General features: G+C 36.6%; 1 protein-coding gene and 1 long non-coding RNA gene across 7 annotated transcripts in view; one reads left to right on the top strand and one right to left on the bottom strand.

Moving 5' to 3' along the window:
- Positions 1-23,196, bottom strand: part of b3gat1a (beta-1,3-glucuronyltransferase 1 (glucuronosyltransferase P) a) — a 90,304-nt gene that overhangs the window by 19,076 nt on the left and 48,032 nt on the right. For all 6 annotated transcript variants that reach the window (XM_028045394.1, XM_028045392.1, XM_028045390.1 and 3 more), the window contains one exon: positions 841-1,005. The gene's annotated coding sequence lies outside the window, so the exon portion shown is untranslated. The remainder of the gene's footprint in view (positions 1-840; positions 1,006-23,196) is intronic.
- Positions 1-23,196, top strand: part of LOC114161812 (uncharacterized) — an 81,873-nt gene that overhangs the window by 13,952 nt on the left and 44,725 nt on the right. The gene's annotated exons all lie outside the window — the stretch shown is intronic.

Below are 23,196 nucleotides of genomic sequence, written 5' to 3'. Positions count from 1 at the left end.
TTGAAGGTTTGTCAGCTACAGAGGCAAAGACATACATCCAGAATAAACTTAATTATTTTAAATTACACAAAATTATTCTGTGGAAGATCTGTAAGCACAATGTCTAAAGCAGAAATATTTTCAAGTTTTAAAACAATTCATTAAGGCTTGAACCAAAGGGATTTGGAAGAAGTTCCTACATCTGCTCTGACAATAGAATTATTAATACTGGAGTTCAAAACATCAAAAAATGTTTAAAGACAAACGTTAAGTCTGGTAAGGTTTCAATGCCAACGGTTGTTTTGAGAACACTCACTAACTAACTAAAGGGACAGAATATCTTTTTGAATCATAGCTTCATTGTGGCAGAGTAAGCTTAAACAAATTTTTCACATTTTTATTCAAGATTTTACGCTTCAGCCTTTTCATACAGTGTTGTGCCATCCTTCGGTTACTTCTTTCATTGGCATTTTTTTTAACATGCAGTGAATTTTTAAAACTGATTAGTCATATATGAGCAAAAATTTTGAAGTCAATTAATTTCTGCTTGTATTGTAAATGGCCTGTAATAATGTAAAGGGGACACTGCTTAGGTCTTGGTGTCCCCACTTTTTATGTTGCGTTATGTAATCTTATGTACAGATTTATGTGGAGATTACGAGATTCTACGAAAAACATCATCCTGTTACTAATGAATACTGTACAAAGCTCAGTCAGGTCTAAGTCCAGAATGTGGACCCATTGGCGTTTTAGCCTTTTTGCAAATTTGTGACTTAAATTTGTATTTCATTTACTCATATTTTATGAAAAGGGGGTATGAATTCTTTTCCAGGACACTGTATGTGTATTTAAATGACTTACCCACAGTCAGAACTGGTTCATTGCGGTGCTGTTGATGCGTGGCTGAGAAGGTAAAACTCCATGCTCGATGGGCTACCTAACTGTGACTGTCTCCATGATACTTCACTATTACCCGTTTCTCTCCCTCTGGCTGCTTGCACTTGTAGGCCACCAAAAGCCCCGATCCTGAAAAATAAAATCATTTAGTTAGAACAACCCAAATATAACATCAAAATAGCAAAAATCATTCAAAGAACAAAAATACTTTTATTTGTTACGGAAAGTCCAACAGGACTTGTCATCTGACTGGATAGATATGTAAAGGAACACTTGGGTTTATCCAAAAATGAAACACGCATACAACTACTGCTTTTAATTTAACAAAAGGTAGCCAAAACTGAATGTATCCAAGCTACTTTCTCCAAAATACCACAGTTCTATGTGTCTGAAATGAATAATACATCACTTACTGATATGTAATTTACTTAATTCATTCCAATCTAAATTGCACAAAGACTCAGTTTTTTTTTATTGTTTGAATTCACAAAATGTGAAATGCAAAAACGGAGGTCAGTCAAAACTCCTCTGCCTGCCAGCAGTCTGTTGGGGGATGAAGCAAAAATAAGACATCATATCTTATTCAAATATCATCAAACACAATGCTGCTTCGGTGTAGGTTTCCAGTGACTTGTGGATACTGGATCAACACCTGAGGACTTTAGTATTTTCTATGTAATGAAAACTTATACAAAATTCAAATGCTTGTTGTCCTGAACAGGAGTAGTCCTGAACATATCACTGATGCACATTGAGGTATAACATGAATCAGAAACACATTGGCGCATGGTTGTGCTTGATTTGCCAAAATGTCAACCAATCACTTGCTTTATGGGTTAGGATCAAATTTGCTTTGTTCAAAATAGAGTAGCAAGTAAAGCTTCAACTAAACGGCGGAGCAGAAAACCTTTGCTAAGGGTGCCAGGTAAAATAATCGCTGCAAATAAACTGATTTCAGTGAAACACTATCTTTCCCCCCAAAAATTTAAATGCATCTTTTTTTAAAACATCTGCCTGTTAAAGGACTCTATGAATGATGGAATTCTGATGGAATTCTATTCAGTGTGTCTTCTCCTTTGGCTGAGTTGTTTTTTTTATATATATATATATAGTTTTTGCACAAAAATCTTTGAAGGATTTTTTTTTTGTACACAGCTGTTGCTCTGCTTAATTGGCGACTTATTGTTGTCACTAGAATGAAATTTGTTCTCACGGTATTTCTGCCTCTCCTTCTGATCCTTTTGAATAGTTGGTGCATTGAACCAGTCCAGTTACGACATTGTTGGTTCATAGAAAAACTGTGCAGACATAGAGAAATTTAATGTGGCACTTTACCCGCTGCTTTTATTGTTCATTACTCATTTTACAAGGCCAAAGTCTGACAGTATGGCTCAGCTGCCTGTCTCTGAAGGCTGGAGCAGTGGGTGGTACTGCTCTAACTTCAGCTGCGTTTGGGGTTGAATTTATGGTGTTATGGATTTGTTTTGCTGTATTTATATGCTAAGCGGCAGTGCTTTTGTGATAGATGTGTTAACAATACACAAAAGGAGTACCGCTGCTTCTGTTTGTTAAGCCAGCCATCACTTCAGACTGGGTAATTTATTTAACATCAAACCTGGGTTTATGCTGTTGATGCAGAAATTGGGGTAGTAGTTTGGTAGTTGAAATCAAACATTATGTTTGTTGGGTAGAAGATGGTGATGGCTGGTAAAATAAAATCTTAGTGGGGCTGATGGGCCCATAGATTTACAGTCCAGTAGAAGGAGCGTTGAACAGGCTTCATAGTACTAGATCGATGCTATGAACCCTACCGAAAATGGCCTGGGCTGTAAGCAGACTCCACCACTGCAAAGAGAGAAGTGCTGAGTTGAATGAGGCGGATTTTAATGTAAATTCAATATTTGGAAAGGTGGCCAACTTGGACTGAACGACTTCATTCACTACCTCTGCTGCCATTGCTAAAACTACAGGCAGACTACAATTCTAAAACAGTGCAGAAAATCAACGTCATCCTTCACAACTTGATCGGCACAGTAGAAATTCTACCAGAGGGAATTCAAATAAATCGGGGAAAGCCCAGACTGTCTGTGAGACGAAATTTTAATCAAGATGAATTGCCCAGGAAGGTAACGGCTAGGCAATATTGTGGTCTAAATTGCGAGTCCTCAAAATCTGAAACAGAGACAAGACAGAGTACACATGTGACAACATCATAACTGGACTACTACACAGCGAGACCATCAAAAAGTGGTCTGAGACCCAGATTGAGTACTACAACACTGTTGAACAAGTAGATATGAATTTAGCTATCTTAATTCAATTGTTTATTAGTAAAAGTCACACTGTGAGTTTTCTCTTTTTTTTTATGATTAAATTCACACAGAATTAGATTTTTTTTAAAAAGGTGGCGAGTTGTTTCAAATAATGAATCATTCTTTCAAATCCCCCCTTTGACAGCCTTCATGACATCGGCCACTTCAGCCCTATATCAAAAAAGACCTCTATTGTTTTTACAACAGGCAGTTAAGTGGACCTTGACTGCATCATGAACATGCAGCACAGCACAGAGAAGTATTAGTGTGCACTATCACTCAAGTGCCATGTTTGCTTCTGTGCCATCTGAAATACTGTGTGATGCAGCAAGAATACAGAGAGTTGGTCCCAGACTGCGGCACACAATGAAGCCTGACAGCCTTTCACATCAGCACGAACTAACCAGCTGTGAAGGGAACACCTGCCGCTGATTAATAAAAGATCAGAACAACAGTAGCGTACCTGAAAATTGTTGGACTAATTGCTGAACTAACACCATTAACCCCAAAAGGTTAGACATGGGGGTAAAACACTACATTTCTTTGGTGGGTTTTAAATGTCAGAGAAAATTGCACCATGTGAGATGAAAAGATGTAAGGTGTCTACTCCCATTTTTTAATAACTGATTTTATCATTGGTATTACCAGAGTAGAAACTGCTTGTCTGCTTGCTATAATCATCTTGACATGTGTTTTGCTAAATTATTGTTGTCTGGACTATAGAAGCCATTTAATAGAGATAAGACCTAAATACTAATTGAAACACCATCAAATTAAATACAATCACTTCCTTTCACTTGCTCTTTTCTCTTCCCATAAGATCAGTCTGGAGATGAAGTAGGAGCAAGCCAACCAACTTTGTAATGAGTCTACATGTGAACTCCCTTTTGCTCTGTGCATCCCCTATGTCATGAAGCCCAATAATAACTTAATCCTTCCCAGCCTTGGCTTGCTGTAGCATCTTTTTATGTATTCTCCATTCGGCAAGTAGGAGACACTCTCTGGAGCTGCTGGGTTGTGGAATGTACAATTACTTTTATTTTTGTACACGTATGTCTACGGGCAACTCTGAATTGCCCCGAACAATTTTCTGGTGGGGTGTCTCGGTATCTGTAGAGGACAAGCTGTTCCAATAGATCATTATTGATGATGCTGTCACAGCTCTTTGAAACAACCTCACCAAGAGGTATCATTAAATGTGAATTTTAAAATCTGCATTGATTTAAGTTGGCTAAATTGCTTTTGAAGGACATGAAGTCGGGAGTAGGTGATCTGTCTTGTATTTCTCTGTTGTTAGTGCTTTGTTTATAGATTCAAAGCTACTATTGTTGGCTTATGATTGGTAATTAATAAGGGTCTACCTTATGAATAACAAGTACAAGCTTTTACCATAAATAATCGTGTACTAAAATGAGACAAAAAATCATTATGTTTTCTTCAGCTAAAGTTGCTTGTTCTGGTAAGTTTGACAGTAAATCCTATATCAACTAGTTCCTCGTAAATGAGAATATTTCTTACAATTACTGGCACATTTCTTTAAGAACCTACTCTTAGAAACAGGGTAATCTTTGAGGCCATTCTTATTTATTCCTGCCTTTTTCACTGCATCCACCAGCATAAAAACAAATGACCTAAATAGAAATTTACCCAAGGCAGTATGGGCCGTGTTGGGAGGGAAATAAATTATCCTGAACCTTTAGGGTGAAGTTTATGGAGGGAGGCTGCTAAACAGGGTTTAGAGTCAGAATACCCAAAACTGAAACTATGGAAAGCAAATTAATCACAACTGCCCTGTTGTTTTTCAAAGCTGATAAGTAATTGTCAAATACATTTTCTGATACAAAGGAAGAAAAAAAAACATCTCCTCTTGAGTTATGCTTACAAAAACGCAAATAAAATAAGTCTTTCACCATAATCACATAGATTGTTCTTTTGATTAAAAAAGCTTTTAAACCAAACTATGTTAAAGTAATCTATGACTACTAACTGAGAACACAAGAAATGGATAAGGTGAGCAGTTTTTCTATACAGATCATCTTTGCAGGAAATGGGGGGTGAGCTACATGGAACCAGTTAAGAGAAGGATTTCTTAGCAGAACTCTGCAAACTGTTTTTAAGAATCCCAGAGAAGAGGATTCAGTGCTGTTTATACAGATAACTGGTTCAAGCAATAAACAGCAAGTGCAAAGAGCTGACAGTAGCTGTAGTTTGTGAGCATAAAGTTTATAATTGTAATTAAGAAAAATAAATCCTGATTGATTTAATCCCCAATTGATCCTCTGAGTAAATATTGGTATTTTAACTCGCCTCTGTCATCCACCACATGAGTAGCATTGACTCAAGGAGAAGGCTTAAGGCCAAACAACATATTCTGGGTTCAAAGAAATAAGACAGATGTTGTCCTCGGAAATATAACGTTTTTATAGATATTTCTGCAGTGTTCTTATAACCACCTGTAGTTCCAGCTACAGCGAGAGGGCCTGCCTGGCTTGTTTGCCAAATGGCACAAGCCAGTTGTTTGGTTTCCCTGTTTGGCATTGGATATTTTGCTGCTAGTACTTTGTGCAGGTGCTACCAGGGTCTGGGTTTAACCTGCATGAGGGGACTGACTGGATCTGCCTGGGGCTGGTGAGGTCTTCTGGAGCCAGGTCCACCTGCTGTCTGCTGCTTCTGGGTGCTGAGAGTTGCAGACTTTTGACATTTCTCACAACTCGAACATCTGTACACCTCCAGGTGACAAATTACACCCAACACATATACTTCTACACAAAAACTCACCACAGCTCAAACACACATGCCTACACACGCACACATGCACCAATCTACGCACAAATACAAAAGTAAACCCAGTGGTTGAAGGTCAAACAAAGACAGGTTACTACTGGAGACATGCTGGATTCAGTTGTTCTTTAAAAAAGTAAACCCCACAATTAGAATTTTGTCTGTGTTGATAGATTCTTCATGTAGAACACAACATTGTAGAGCAATCAGCTATTCTACATAGTATGCCTGGGATGCCAAGACAGGGAAAAAAAACTATACAATGATTCAACTGCACCTCAAATGAAAGTATGAATGCCTAGATGGTATTATCTTGAGTCAGCTGCTAAGTAAAGGCATAAATGAGGCCTTATAAATATAGGACTGAGTGCAACCAGCCATGACTCCAAAAAGCTACCAAAATGAGTACATTTTGGGATGAGTTGCCAGGCACAGTCAGAAAAGGTGAGTGTAAATCAGATGCCATAGGTCCTCATGCTAAATACTTACCTTAAAGAACCTGTATCGACTTTACCTATTTTTAGAAACACAAAAAGAAATTTAGCTAAACTATACAATCTGTGTATTGCTCAAAACCATTCTAAGAAACAGGACAATGTGTAATCTCCTGTTATCTTCCTCTGACTCTCATTGTTGAATTGTCCCCCTGATGCAAAGCGATATATCCAGTACAACTCTTTTATCGTCTATCTTCCTTAACCACCTGACACTATTCAAACAATGACTTGGATCTAGCACTCCTTTGTGGCTCCTTTCAGTGCATATGCATCTGACTCTAAGACGCAAGGCCCTAGAGTCAAATTAACAATTCTGTGTTTGAGATCTCTCACCACTCTTTCCTACTTTAGCAGCAGTAGTGTAGTAGTAGTAGTAGTAGTAGTACATAGGGTCCAAAATTGCACTCTCCCCAGTCACACTAGAATTTTTTTTTTTTTGAAGCGCCTCAATCAGTTTTTTTGTAATTACAATGAAATTAAAAAATGTATATTTCACAGAAGTCTTATCTTAAATGATTGATTACATATCACTATTTGAAATCTACCTCAATTTGCTGCTGGTGCTGCTCCTATGTCAAACACATCTGCCATGTTCAAAATATTACTCAGTGTGTCTACTTCAGAAAACACCTGCGGTAATTAGCACAGAGTCTACCAATCTAATTAAAATACTGTAGAAAATAAGTTATTCTCTGGAGACCAAACAGAATGTTTTCCATTTTTTGTGTGAGTGTGCTTTGATTTTGGGAATATTGTTTTTCTAAAATGATGATAATCTTACATAAAATTTAAAGAGGTGCAAAACCCTTTGAATTGTTTATCTCATCAGTCCGCAGAGTATTTGACCAAAAGTTTTGGAGGTTATCAAGATGTTTGCTGGCAAATGTGAGATGGAGCTTTGTGTTTTTTATATGGTTTTGGACTCTACTATCGATGTCTTTTTGCCTAGTCTCTTCTTTTTTGTTGAATCATGAACCACAACTTGAAGCAAGTCCTCAATTGACTGTTACTGTAGATTTTGCAGGTCACTCCTGAGACGCTTTACCACTATTCTACTTGTTCTCCAGCGGTGGGGATTTTAGTTCTGTGACTTAAACTCAGTTCAGACTCGAGTAAAAAAATTATTTAGACTGGAGTCACTGATTTTAACTATTTGATCTCTTATATCAAGCATAGAGTATGTTAGTTTGGAACTGCACTTGGCGCCACAAAAAGACTGTCTGGAATCCAGCCCACTGCACATCTTTGGCTATTTGCCTGTATTTCCTCCTTTTGTTGCTGGAGATTTGCCGTCTTCCAGCATTATCAGGCAAGTAGGTGCATATTTGGATAAAAGAAGCTATACGTAATCCAAGCAAGGTGCAAATTGCACTATGCAGCATGTCGTTTTATAATGATGTTGAGGTACTTTCAGCCACATTTTAAATGCAGTCAGAGAGCCACTTTTTATGACATATCCTTAATTGCAAGTCTTAAGAAAATCACACGATGCAGTTAGAAAATGTACGGGATGTCAGAGCTGCCACAAATGTTTGGGCATTATGTTTAGTAATGTGCCCAGGACAAAAGGCTTAGAGATGGGGCCGGGTGGTCAATAACAAAATTTTTGTTTATTTTATTTATTTTTTTACCATCTGAATAAATAGGGGAGAAGGGCATGGAACTATTTAATTATTGTGTTTTTAACAAGAAACATTACCACCTGTAATTTTTAAGAGTTGACTGTTAAATTAAATTAATTTTTATTTAAAATTTCCACCATTCATTTCCAACCATTTTATTGTAATCTAGCACTGCAGATACACAAAAGGTTGTTTTTTTTTACTTCCTCAAATTGTAACATGTTTAAAATGCAAAAAATTTCAGTAGATAAAACATGTGAACTGAAAACAATGGATAGACAGCCAAAGTAAATTTTCTTTTCCTCATTTTAAATTTTCATTAAACATAATAAAGTCCAATTAATTTAATGACTTCTATGTGGGTAATATCATTGTGTAATAGTAAAGTTACAAGGTAAATCTACCAGTAATCCCATTATTCAGATTAACATTGAACGATTTCCTCAGATTTTTATGTGTGGTGACCAAGTCCCTGTGGTTTTAACCTGAACCTCAAACAAAGTCAGCTCTTCCGGACTGGAAAATGGGTGCACCACAATTTTATCTAAAAATATTCACTTTGTCTGAAAGTTCACTTTTATTTCATTGTATCAATAATTAAATTTTTCATTTTAATTATCTGACATTAACAATAAAATGTTGTAATGTCAACTTTTGTCCATTTGTAGTTAACAGATGAGAGGAAAGTCTTCCTTATTCCTCTGATCAATTGACTTATTATATCCTGTGAAAATGAACATTAGAACTGATTTTCTAACATTTTGAAGCCTATTTCCTCCTTCTGATTGTTCTGGTAACTCCCCCGCCAGCTGTTCCCCCAGAAAAAAATAAAATAAATAAAATGATGTATTATTAATTCTAAAAATTGTTATGCTTGGCATAAATTATGCATGCAGTTAAATTACCTAGTATCTGAAATTTAAAGTTTAGGACTTGTACATTGGATTGGACATCTATTGCAATTAAAAATGTGTTTTTTAAATTTATTTATTGAATATAAAAAGTGTTCAATTTCTATATATATATTCTTTTTGCTGTATGTGTTTTCAAGTAGAACACTTGGACTACAGTTGCAAAGTTATTTTCAGCCCATTGACAATGCTTTCTTTGTTCACGTGTAAGTACAGTGACAGACAGTACAAACATGCAGCAAACTATGAAACATGCTGGAAAAGGCGAAACACACTTCAAACACATGGATAATACAAATTCCCACAAAAACACTGCAAACAAAAGTGCAATCACAGAAAATAGACGCAAAGACCTCCAATTAGCAAAACAAATGCAAACAAAACAATTCTGCAACCACAGAAAAAAATGCTGATGTTCTTTGAAATAGCTCATCTTGTTAATTTTTATTTTTCCTCCATTTTTTTTAGGAGATTCCAATAAATCACAACATCCTATCTTTATCATAGAGATATGTCTATAGTCTGTACTGAGAGGACACGATTTGCTGGTCGAATTCTTTTAGTGGTCTGGAGCACTTCCATTTTGTGGAGTGAGTTTGCAGCATTTCATATTTGTTGTTTTTGTTCTAATTGCATAGTTACTCCCCCCCCTTGCTCTTGATTATTGTAGTTGTAACACGTTTTTTGTGCTAGCAGTGTTTTGTCTGTGGTTGCAGCATGTTTTTGTTAATTGTAGGTTTTTGCTTCTAGTTTCTGTGAATGTCATATTTTTATTTGCAGTGTTTATGTGGAAATCCTTTTTTATGTTACTGTGTTTTGGAATTTCACGTTTGCAGTTCGATAAGCCGTTTGCTGCATGCATGCACTTGTCTAACTCCGCTAACATGGCGAAGAAAAAACTTTCATTTTAAGTTCACTCGCTGTTACTAAATCACAAAATTACTTATAGTGAGTAGGGTGCTTACTTTTCCACTCAAAATTCCTGCCAAACCTTGTTTGCTTTTATTTCTTTTTCTTGTCGGCTAGTTTCAAAAGCTGTCCAACTTCTTTCTTGAGAGGACATTACATTTTTCTTTAATGAAATACAGTTTTTTTTTGTTTGTTTGTTTTTTTACTGTAACAAAAATATATAAATCCTATGTCATCATTTTTAATTTTTTTTATAATTATTCAAATTCTATAAAACATCTAAACATTTACCCATTTAAAATTGCATTTTATAATTTAAATACCTACATTTATATGTTCCCTGACATCTTTCCGCATAGTTTTTCAGGCCATAAAAAGATTCTCTGTATCAAAAGCATTATTACTTAACTCTTATTAATAATTACAGCAATTTATTCTGAAAAAAGTTGAGATGTTTCAATTATTGAGGCAATAATTTTGATCATCATTTGGTTTCCTACCTGTGCAGGTGAAAATTTTGTTTAATTTTTGCTGGGTTTAGTTAAAGTTTACAAAAATGCAGCCTGATTGGAGAATAATCTTGCGCTTCACCCTCTGCTTCTCTTCTTTAGAGCTGCCGGTTTTTACTCCTTTCGCTCCTTCATGCATTGGTGTAGCTTGTAGCAGAATTTATTTTACAGTTCAGAACATAGACGGGGGTTGTCTGGATCATTCCCCCTGATTTGTATTTGCAAACTAATCACACGCTACTGTGCATTTTTTAAAAGAAATATTGAACAAAGCTTGAAACGGGAAAGTCATTTCAAATGTGCATAAAGTTTTAAACAGCTTGATAGTCATTTCAAAAGTCATGCTTCCTTTGCAGGTATCTTCCAAATGAGAGCATCTTGACTTGTGTTGACTGTGATTGGTGTCATTTAGAGTTTGGTTTGGGTGCACCAACAGGTCCCCATCAGTCTAGTTTAGAGTTACTTGCATCATCAAATAGATTCACACCTGTCACTGGAGTCTGTTCAAACTTTGATCATCTCCACATGAAACGAGGGACTGGATTGAGTGAGGCTAATAATAGATCCAGGGAGAGCAACTGCTTTCGGTTCCTACGAAAGAAGACGAAACAGCTTGTATAATGCGGCAGAGCCATATTAGTTTTCAACAACTGGAACCGACTGCACTGGTGAAATCTAATACAAACAGAAGTAAATATAAAATGTCTAAAACATGGTTCAGAAGAGCTATAAGGTGCCAGATGACTTAGAGTCAACAATCTTTTTTTTCCCCTGCAAAACCAGCAAGTGTAATCATTTTAAATGCGGTTTGATACACAAATTAGCTAGAAAGCGTGTCAGCAAATGCTGTTTCTCATGCTTGATTTAAGAAAGCATGGCCGTTTTATTTCCAGAAAACTTAAATAACCCATTAGCATTGGCCTTGATTGATGGCTCCAGTCGATATGCAAATCTGGCTGCCTCAGCTCTGGTGAAAGATTTAAGAGCATGGCCGCTCAGGCAGGTTGCTCCCAGCTTATAACTGCAGGGTGATAGCCTGCTGCTGCTTCCTCTCAACTTATCATAACTAATTTATGGTCTAGCTAACCCAGGGCACTCTTCCAATGTCGGACTGGGTAGCAAACTGAAGCCTCTCACAGCTGGCTCACTGGCCTGAAGGGGCTCCGGTAGGATTTGGAGCTGGACCATGCTGAGCCCACGTGCCCTGGCTCTGATGAGAGTCCAGTCTGGAGGGATGTCGTCTTGGGGAGACAACACAGAATGGCAAGAGTAATAGTACCACTGGTTACCCTACACTGAGGGGGTTATAAAATGGTAGATTGAGTCATTTAAGGATGAATGAAAAATGTGCCTTTGGGATGCATGCTACAATGGCAGTTTGTTTACATAAACATATGATGAAATGAACAAATAGAGTAGATTAAAAAGGTTAACGTAATGCATGTGTTCCTCTGCAAGTTTAAGCATAAGCATGCTGCTGTCTCTCATATCTTGCTATGCTTATTAGATGTCTGAAGTGTGTTTTGTGGAAATCTCAAGTCATTTCATGTCTTAAAAATTTTAATTGCTTTTGATGTACCCCTGTTTTTGAAATGAGTATATTTATGGGGATGAAGGGTATAGAATTGTGTTCTGATGTGTCAGAATGGGTTCTGTTTGCCATGACATTGCTGTCTTCTTTTATTTCCTTTTCAATACCTCGGGATGTAGGAAAAAAAACTCAGTTACCAGTACAAATTCTGTGAGAAGCCCTATGTGGTCAGTTAATAAAATAGCTGAATTAATCATAAAGTAGGACAGAGTGCATCAGAGGAACTTGGCTCTAAGCAATTGTCATGCTGAGGTGAGTGAACCTTTATCTGCACAGTGTCTTCGTCAATGAGAATGAGTTAATTAAAGTTAACATCTTAGTAGCACTTGTGTGGATTCTGTAGTATTGGGGAATATTTGTGGTATGCACATGTTTTCAGAGTTGAGTTGATCATGCTGATCAATTTGTGCCAGCCCGATTAAGCTGGTAATCATATTAGGTATCCTAGAGCCCACTAGCAGAACAAGTCAGGGTCGGGCTGGGGTGCGGGGCTAATGACCGGGTCCAATACCCAAATAATAAAGCTCATGATAATTTAACTTTACAACATAGACATGTCCGCAACAGCAGAGCTTACAAGTTTCACCACCACAGAGAGCGACTATGTCATTCTGAAAACCATCTGGCATGAAGTACAACAAACCAAGAGAACAACAGAAACATCAGGCTGCTGGGCTAATGATGAAACAACACAAATTCAAATCAGTTCAGAACCATGGAGAGCGATCGGATCATTTTGACACTTTATCAATTTCAACTCAGAGCCTGGAGCAGCTAGCAACTGCTGAAGTTACGTTTATTGTTGACACGTTGAAGTGGGTACGCAGAGGCACGCGCCGCATGCGCAGTGTGTCGCAGCTCCTCGTGCACCTCTGGATCTGTGTAACTCGGCGCGGATTGCGCGCACCGCAGTTAACACAGTTTTAACACAGTTTGGGTTAACAAACTGGATTGCTCTTCTCCAATGTAAACCTTAACTATAAACGCCATACAGCTGTCTTGGCTCAAAACGCGCTCAACCCGAACTGTTGAAAGCGACTATAACTCAGCCTTCTGTCCCTGACATCACCGCTGTACCACCGACAGAGATAAAGGGATGTAAGCTCGGCGGCTGGGCTGATACAATTTACAGTCAGTCTACAGTTAACTCACACTTTGTGAATAATGTCAGAGTTGCTACCTGTAACTGCCAGCCCAGCGAAGGAGCAGCTCCTTCGCTAGGCTGGCAGTTTTGGCGGGTCTGAATTGCTGCCGACAAAAAACTCCGGTTCATCTCCAAGACAAAATATGCATCCAGTTTTTGGCTTTTCCTTGCTCTATTTTTTTCAATCCTTTTCAGTTTGCTGCTCCATGGAGCTTCACTCATGTTAACTTAGTCCGCAAAAATGGTCTGTCTAGTTTGCCACCTGTTGCCAAGTGACTGATGATGACGTTGGTGGACGGCTGGTGACGAGCTTTACCCAGAATACACTTGGAGACGATATGGATGATCCACTTATAATTTTGCGTATCATAAAATTAAATGTAAGAGTGAAAATAAAGCCAGTTATGTAGCACAACATATTATTCAATATTTTACACCCACTGTGTCACTAAAATTAGTCGGTCTTGTAAAGTTTTTAGCAACCATGAGTCAACAATGACTGGGGCAGCCTACTATATAATCTACTGGGGCACCATACTATATAATCCTACATACATCATACTCAACAGGCGAGGGCCCGCCTTCTCCAGCTCTCATCAGACTTGATAAAGGGTTGGATCATATTCTGCCTCCCATCCGGAGGCCCGGGCCGGGGGCAGCCGCCCCTCCAGATTCCCCTGACGCTGCGGCCCTCAAGTGCACTAGCAGAGAATCTTGAAGCAGCGTATTTTCCTCTTTCGATTAAATGCCAGGTAGATTCACAATAGTCAACAAGATTTATTCCTTTGGCTGATGAGTACAACACAGTTACCTGCCTTTGTTTTCCAGGCGTATACTTGCGCTACATTTTTTCCTGTATTCTTAAAGCTTATACAAAAGAGTTTCTTTTTTATTTAAAAAATAGAATAAAATAAGTTGCTGCTGCTTTTGAACATACAGTATTTTAGGCAAAATGACTGATTCCCGTTCCATTCAAAAACATTCACCATTTTACATTGACTAAAACAAGCAGCAGTATATAGACTGTAACATGTCTGATTTGAAAATGTCAAAACAAACTTCCATAATATCCAAGCATAATATTCTCCAGTTCTTGTAAGAACATTTATAATTTCATCTTGTAACTAAATAGTGATATTTAGGTAGATTTCTAGTGAGTTATTTTTAAATTGCTCTCTCCTTGGCTGCTGTTGCTCTGAACAATAAAGGGGGCAGTGCTTACCTCATTAAATATGATTTTGGTGTGGAGGGCAAGACATTGATTTCAAATGCACATGACATGTCTCATACTGTGAACAGGCTTTTTATGCTTCAGCATAAGGTCAGGGGTATTCAGGGGGAGCTTCCACATTCATTAGCTAATTAAGGGTTGCTTCCTGAGTGGGTGTTAAGGTGTTCTGCTCTGTGCTGCGCCTCTCAGACTTCAACATCCTCGATCTACTGAGTTCTGAGTTTCTTAATGAGGTTAGGCCATGGATTTTTCTCATGAAAGACTCCCCAATGTCGAAATCACCCAATTACTCGCCCTTACGGAAGGAAAATACATACTATTATGAATCTGATTATCACTAATTAAACCTATGGGATTTGATCAAAATGCAGTGGTAGCAAAGATGAGAGTTTTGTTTAATTGCTGTAAACTGAGAAGATGAATTAAAAGACAAGTGCATGCTTTCTTCAAATAGTCTGCTGCAGCAGCTTCCTTGTTAAAGGACCATTTTAAGACTTTACAGCAGAATTAGTGGTTGCATTCACATCTACATCATTTACATATTAGATCACTCACTTGTTCTTTAGTACACTGCCCATGAAAATAGAAGAACAAAGAGAGAGTTGAGTGGAAAAGTGATGCCATGTGGGGATACATGGCTGATGAAAGAATGCATTGGGAGAAGCGCAGCAGCTTTGAAGACGCTATGCAAAAATCAACTCACTGTGAGGTGTCAAGTGCAAACTCATGTACTGCTGCCTTTTGTGTGAAAGTGAAGTGAAGAAACGTCTCCGCCAAGGAGGAAGATTTGAACAAGAAGTTTTAATATGCAGTAAGTTTAATGCAGAGGCAAAAGAATTTGACTCATAAAACTTTCAATCTGCTTTCCTTTATTTTTCTGGGTATTAGTTTAATCATTGGTGTGTTTGTAGGATTTTCTTCACCATGGCTGTATTAGAAATTGAACCTTCCAAAGAAATAGAACTTGGGGAGGAGAAGTTTTTTTTTTATGATTTAGTCTTTCCATCTTATATATTTGAAAGAAAATGTTCTTGTGTCTTGGTTAATTCAGTAATTATATATTTTTGTGTATCCTACTCTGGTAGGTTATGTAAAAACCATGGTGGGTTCGGGTTCTTTGCGATGTCAATGGATAATTTTGCTGAGATATTTGTAATATTGTACAAATTACTTCATTTCATTAGCATCATGACGGGATACATCTGCTTTGGGCAGCGGTTTGGTCCCCTCCACCAAGCCTAGAGGCAGCCAGTCACCCCACTCCTCCAAAACACTGTAAATGCATACAATGCTAAAAAAAAATGGCATCACCAACAATATCCTATCTAATTATGTGCTAGTGTATTCCATATTAGTTCTGGGCAGGACTTTCAAAATATTACATATCATTATTTGATCAGATCTGACATTACATGTTCACTGAAACTCATAACGCATAAAAAGGATTGACATTTAACGTGCTACGATAAAATGTCAAATAAGTAGTGTTGATAAATGTACGCCTAATAAAGCAGCCAGTCAACACTGTTTTCGCCTTTGCAGCAGAAACAAGGCACCTTTGACATTCAAACCTAAGCTATCATAATCTGCTCTGCATAGGCATCTCAAATCATCACTTACTATTATTATTTGTCCTTTGACTCTGCTTGTGTTCAGCAAAACAGTTGCACTTGAGCAGTTTCCTAGGGGCACAGAGAGATGACACCAGCAGAACAGTGTTGACACAGCGACTGTGTCTGCTCGCTGCCGAGGTGTCAGACTCAAACGAGCAGTGACTTTGCTGAGATAAAGAGAATGCTACTGACTGATGGTGGGCCTGTACCAACAAAGGTTGCATCAAATCCGCAGACACTTTAAGTTCTCCGAAGACTTTGCAAACATCTGAGCACTTGTTCTCTGCTATGAGAAAACATAATTTATATAATACTAGAAATATCCTGAAATACAGTATATTGCAACATTTGTTTAAATACATTACAAACAAGCACTACCGTATGGGCTGTTCATGTCTGTTGAAGTTCTTAATATTTTTTTAGCATACATGCTAATAGTCAGTCAGAACAATTCAATGACATAAAAAAACTCCTTAAAAGCTATGAGCTAGGGAGAAGACGTGGTGCAAAGGTCTAAAAGTCTGGAACTGAATTCTGGATGGCTGCATTGGTGACCAATCTAAACAACTAGGCGCCCACTGTGCCAGCTGCAGTCCCTTGACAAACATTTATAAAAATCTTTGTACTTTTATTGCTGAAGATTTTTTTGCATAAGAAAAATATTTTGATTACTACTTTTCTATTGAGCATTTGCAGGTTGGTATAAATTATAATTATTGCTTAAATTGGTTTACACTAACCTGAGCATAACTGGAAATTTTCACTTTAGATTATACCTAAAGAATTAACAGTAATTGGTAAAATAATCCTACAAGACAAGAATAAACATTGTGATTTTCCTGTTAGCTTAGCTTTGGGAGAAAGAGTAATTTCTCTATTGTCTATTATGGTATCTATAAAGCCACAGTCACACCTACACACAAGCACACCCATACATCACGGTTTCTGTGACTTTTCCACTCTTTAGCTGCGATCAATAGCCTGTAGGATAAAGGAACCCCACTGTAGCTTGCAGAGCTGTGAAGGCTTGGGGATGTGAAGGGATGGAGACAATAAAGCTTGGGGAGGTAATGCATGGAATATGATCACAATACAGTTTTAGCAGAGCTGCATTTAGTCAATGTGCCTGGGATGATTTATTATTTGAATGACATCCACATCTGCCTTCAGACCATCATAGATTTCATGTTAATCAATTGTTATTTCTCTCTGTTATTTCAACTTATGAAATGTTTACTTATCTTTTACATGTATTTGTTCCAAACTGTGGCACAAAGTTTGGAACAAAGCCATCAATGTAGCCAGATAGTTTCAAGAGAACTGATATATGCTGATTTAAAAATGTACAGAACAGATTGCTAATGCAAATTTCAGTAAGATTTTTCCTTCACTGTCCTCATGAGAAATGTGAAAAAAAAATTAACCTTTATCTCTTTAATTCTACTGCATTATGGAATAACCTCAAGTTGAACATGAAGAATCTTCATAGACTAACTACTAATTATCTCCGCTGATTTCAGGCAGCGAGAGATTTTATTGTCGTTCTGAGATGCAGCAGTACATTACTCCTGTAGAGTTCAAATGAAGAGGCAGTGTCCTGCCAATAATTACTATAGAATTCCATAGATGTGTTCTTATCTTCCCCCATAACTACCAGCTATAGATGTCTTGAAGAGTCTTTGATTTTGTTTTTGCAATAAAGCTTGGTTGCAGAATTAAAGGAATTGCTCGATGTGTGTTTGGTCATTCAGTCAATGCAGAGGCTTGCGTGAGCACAGGAAAATAAAATCATATACCCTAGTTTCAGTATTTATGGAACTTCCTCAAAATTGGAGTAAAAGAAGAGAGCAGGGTCCTGCTTTAAGAAGGAAGGTCAGAAGATTCTAGGCTAACAAAGACTCTTTTTATGCTGAAAATGAACTTGAGCACTCAGCTGAAAATTGATTTAACATATCTCAAACATTTGTTTGAATCACAATCATTACATTTAACATTATAACACCAGAAAATGTAAGAAAAATAAAATATTTTGCAAAGCTAACAAATGGTATCCATTACTACAACTGATTCATCATTTACACTTAGAATTAAGCAAAAAGAAACCAAATAACTTTCTTTGATCCTCTGGCAAAAAAGCCTAAAGCAAAAAGGGAATAAAAATTTACTCCACATACTTAGAAATCGTTTTAAGATAAATAAATTAGGATTTATATTTGATTAGAAATATTGTGACAATTTATTTTTAGGAGATTTTTTTGTCACAAGATCTCATTCAGACCCTTTTGAATATGTGACACTTGTCCTGTAAAATTAATTCCAGCCTGGATGGCTGGATGATATGTAAACATTTGGAATTTGGAAAGCTCTTGATCTGCTATTACTAAACATATGTATATTACAGTCTTTGTGACAAATCTTGGACTCATACTTTGCTTTCAAACGAACTATTACTGTTTTAAAATGTCCACAGCAGATTGCTAATATGGTTTTGAGTGTGTTCTCTTTCTTATGCTCCTCATGCTTAATTTGCTGAGAGTTTGCAAAACATAAACCTTCTTCTTCTTAATGCTGCAGCATTATAGAATAACCTCAGGTTAAGCATGAAGAAGGATCTTCAAAGACTCCCTATTGATTATCCCCTCTTTTCAATTCAGATGGACACAGATTGTTTTAATGCCGTTATGAGCTGGAGCAGTACGGAGAACTGAAGGCCCATTCGGACATGAATGAAGAAGAAGAAGAAGAATTACTTTATTCATCCCAGCAGGGAAATTATTTCGCAGTTACACAGATTAACACACACATGACGGGAGCTGCGTCTGCAGACAACCAGCTGCAGGCGCCATTTTTGAAGGTCGTCGGGACCGGGAGTCGAACCCGCGATGTCCGCGGGTCTAAGGCCTCCAAATGTGGGGCGTGCTAACCACCTGCGCAACCAAATGGAATGGTACCTGTTCAATTCAGATGAAGTCAGTGTGCTGTAGTAAAGCTACTATTATTTTGCTGGGGAGTATTCTTGTCTTCCAAGAAAACCTGTCCTTGGTTGAAAACCTTGGACTGTAGAAATATTTGTTTTGTTTTTGCAATGAAGCCTGACTGTCTTTGATTCTGTTCTGTGATAAAATAACAGAACTCCTCTTTATGTCACTCAGTTGTTTCGTAAGTCGCTCTCACTATGCAGATGCTGGCATGAGAACAGCAAGACAAAATCATATACTTAAGCATCGATATTTCAAGTACACCTTTAAAATGACAGTGATTGATCCCAACAGGGGTGCAGCACCAGACAGAAAGGGGCCACTGATTGACCTGGAAGCATTCAAGATAGGAGTCTGATTTAACAAAGAACCTCCACTGGTTCTAGGCTAATAAAGACTCCTTGCACACTGAAAAATAAAGCTGAGCACTCAACTTCATCACAAGGCACAGAGACTGTAAGAAAACTATAAGGAGTTCTCACTTCTATAGTTCCCGCAGAACCTTGCAAGAAAAACTACAGATGTGTATTTGCTACAAATAAATATGTAAATATAAATCTTTTAAAGCCATTAACCTGTGGTGTATTATTAGAATGTAAACTTTTAAATTTCTAAAAGTAAATTTTCTGTCTGGGTTTGACTAGTCTGTAAATTATTTTAAAGCCTTTAAAATAATATGTAAGCCTAAAACATAAAGTAGACTTTAATCATCTCAAAAGATTGTGCAAAAAATATAAAATTAAAATGAAAAAACTTAAGATTGGAAATAAAATGGGAAATTAAGTCGTTGTGATAATGTTAAATTAATACTGTTTAAAATTTATATAGAAACCAATAAGTTGGAAAAAATTCTTAATCTTTTATTTTTTTGGATGCACTACTTGGCATATTAATTACTTTGTCAAGCAGTTATTGCCAATTTTGGAAGTTTCTGTCCTCCATGCCATTTCACAAGAAATGAAGTTTTTTTTTAAACCACAACCTAAAAGAATCTAAGAGAAGCATAATATTCTCATCTGGGTTTGACTACTTTATAGATTACGACGTTTATGTTTGCCTTCTGAGGTGTTTAATTCTAAATCTAAAACATTAGGAAGGCTTTCTTAATCTCAAACTTTGGGTTTAAATAATCATTTTATAGCATCAAGCTTATTTGTATGGAGAACCAGTTAATTCAAAACTAAATAAATATTAAGTATTTAATAATATGCTATATTTAAGTAGATTAATAATATACATATTAACAATAAGTATATTGTTATTATACTTATTACATATATTTATAAATATGTGTATTTATAATCATATAAATACACATATTTATATCAAACAAATATACATATACCCATGAAATAAAAAACAAAATGAATATTATAAAATACTTTTAATGGGAAAGTATATTGTTGATCCCAATTTTACAAATTACTTATCTATTCCCAGATTTATTCATTTACTTCAAGATTTATTGAAGTATTTGTCTCTTTTTATTTCACAATGGTTGAGCATGAAGGAGAAACCTCACTGACTCCCTATTTATTATCAGCTCATTCCTTTTCAGTCAGACACAGAAAGATTTAATCGTCTTTCTGAGTTGAGGCATTAAAGGGAACTGAAGGACACTTGCAAAGTTCACATGAAGTTGGTGTTTTATAATAAATGATTATTACTTTCGATGTGGGGGAGTTCTCTATCAACTGTAGAAATCTTGCAGAGTGACATTCTTTGTTGGTTTTGCTTTGTCATGGAAGGTCATGCCATTTGTGATACTGTACTGTGATCTGTGTACGTCGCTCAGTTGTGCGTTTGCTTTCTTGTATTATTATGTATAAAGTCTGACAGGAGAACAGCAAAGCAAAATCTGGTATGGATGGTATCGATACTTTAGGAACTTCTTTAAAGTTGCTGTAATTGTACCCATGGGGCAGCAGTACCACTTAGGAAACAAATGGCATGTTTACTGTGGCTTTATGCTTCTGGGTATTTAATTTTGAACCTAAAATTAAATAGGTAAAAAATTATTTGGACCTATTTCAAGGAGACGGTTAGATTAATCTCAAACTGTTTTTAATTAAAAAATATATATAATATAGACTTATCTTTACTAAATAAGTCTATAGAATTAAGCAGCGGGTTGCTGCTGTTGACAAACTGACCTTACTCGAGTGACAAAACAAAACTTTCCATTACAGTTTTGGACAATACACAAATTTCAATGAAGCTGAGAAACCACTTTATTTTTAAAAAAATTTTTTTAATTGGTGAGTTTTCATTGAGCAAATTTATTTTTGTAATTTCAAGTTGTGCAATTTTATGGTCAATTGAAATGCAGCTATTCAGAACCTCTTTAGTGTCTTTGACTGTGTGCCTGTTTCCCTCTGAAATAGATAACACTCTGAATCAGTAGATTGTGTTTTTGCAATGAACCACAGATCCACTCAGTGATACTGTACTGCGATTAACCTGTTTCTGACTCTCAGGCAGATAGACAAAAGGTAGACAAAAAACTGTATTTGTCTGCATTTGCTTTTATGGTTTTGAGCATTAATGAGCTTTTAGTCTAACCTAGTTTATTACAATTCCACGCCCTCAATTATTAATTTTTGTCCTTTGTCAAAATTATTATTGAATATTTTCTACAATACCAAATTTGAGTTGTACATTTCAGTATTGCTATAATATGTTGAGACACTGCTGTCTTGCAGTGCACTTAATGTTACCCTTGAAGGGTGTCCTTGAGGCGTATCAGTGGCCAAGATAAAATAATTTTGACATATCTAATTTTACTTTCAAATGCATTGTTACAATGGACTGTCCTTACAGACATTCACCTTGTTAATAACCATGCCTCCCATTGTTTGTGTGATAATACGTGTATCTGAAACACTAATGTGGTCTGATGGATATCTGGGTGATTTAAGCTCTTTTAAAGCCCCAAGGGTTCCCTGGTTAGACTGTGCGTGTGAGCACGTTTCATATTTGTTGTGACTGACCTGGTAGCTGCATGGTATTTTATCAGAAAATGTAACATTGACTTCTGCAGTTCCCTTGGACCTGAAGGTCTGGCAGAAATATTTATAGTTACCTAGCTGGTACCATGCAGTGATGCATCATTAGTCACCTGGCTTCTGTTGATTAATCTAAAAATATATATAATGTTGAGTCTTTTATTTCTGTTGTTGCCACAGGCATAATGGAGATGTTCAATTGCTAGATTTTTAAAGTAATGTTTTTTGTAGTCATTTGGGCCCTAATATCTCCTACAAAATTGGTCATATGTTTTTTGTCACCAAATTTGTTCCATCCAACTCTTATCTTTTGACACCCCAAAATCTGTGACCTGATCACTGAATAATTAATTCATTAAGAGAGATAAATATAAAAAGACTTTTATTCTAATAACAGCCAGTTGCATCATTGCCCACCTTTTACTATTTACGACTTTAAAAAAAATCATCCTTATATGGGAAAACATTTTTCTCTGATGTAAAATAAAAATGTTCAGATCAACTCGGAGTTGTTGCAGTAATTTTCATTTTTTTCAAAGTTTCTCTTTTGACAGCCATGTGGAAATGACAAAGATTTCCTGAAGAGCATATTTATTCACAGAGCATTTCCATTTTTCCATAACACATTTTTAGATTGCCGTTCATATACTTACTTTATTTGAATGAATTAATACTGCAAAAAAAAAAAAAAAACTGCCGAGGGCACAAATGTAATTGCAGTGTAGGTGGTAAAGCCAAGCAAATATTGATGCATTTAGGAGCTTTGTAAAAAAAAAAAAAAACAATAAAAGTCAAATGTGTTTTTCATTATCTTTGAACTGCTCATTTTCCCTCCAAGTGAACAGTCATGCACAGTTATTATGTCATTCTTGGAAATGGATCATTAATCTTTGGATGATTCATCAGCTAATGTCTTAAAACTGAACCTGAGAGACACAGGCTCTAAAATGTCTGCATAGTAGTAGGGTTGTGTCATTGCAAAACAAAGAGCTTTTTGCCACTGAAGGCTGAAAGAATGCCGCAAGGTATTACGAGTAACAGTCTCAGACAGCTGAAATTAAAGCAGGAACTACAGTGATCTCCTGTTGTACAGGAATAAGCAGAAAGAATGTGGGTGCTTTGTGGATAACTGGGGATTTTTTCCCGTAATATCTTGTGTTGCAGTTTCTTGTTCTGCAAAATTCCTGCTCTCTAGTAGATTTATCATCCAGGGCAAG

Source organism: Xiphophorus couchianus, chromosome 18 (genome assembly GCF_001444195.1).
Source record: "Xiphophorus couchianus chromosome 18, X_couchianus-1.0, whole genome shotgun sequence".
Taxonomy (NCBI): domain Eukaryota; kingdom Metazoa; phylum Chordata; class Actinopteri; order Cyprinodontiformes; family Poeciliidae; genus Xiphophorus; species Xiphophorus couchianus.
Note: the sequence above shows the minus strand (reverse complement) of the source record. Positions and strands in the feature narration are given on the sequence as shown.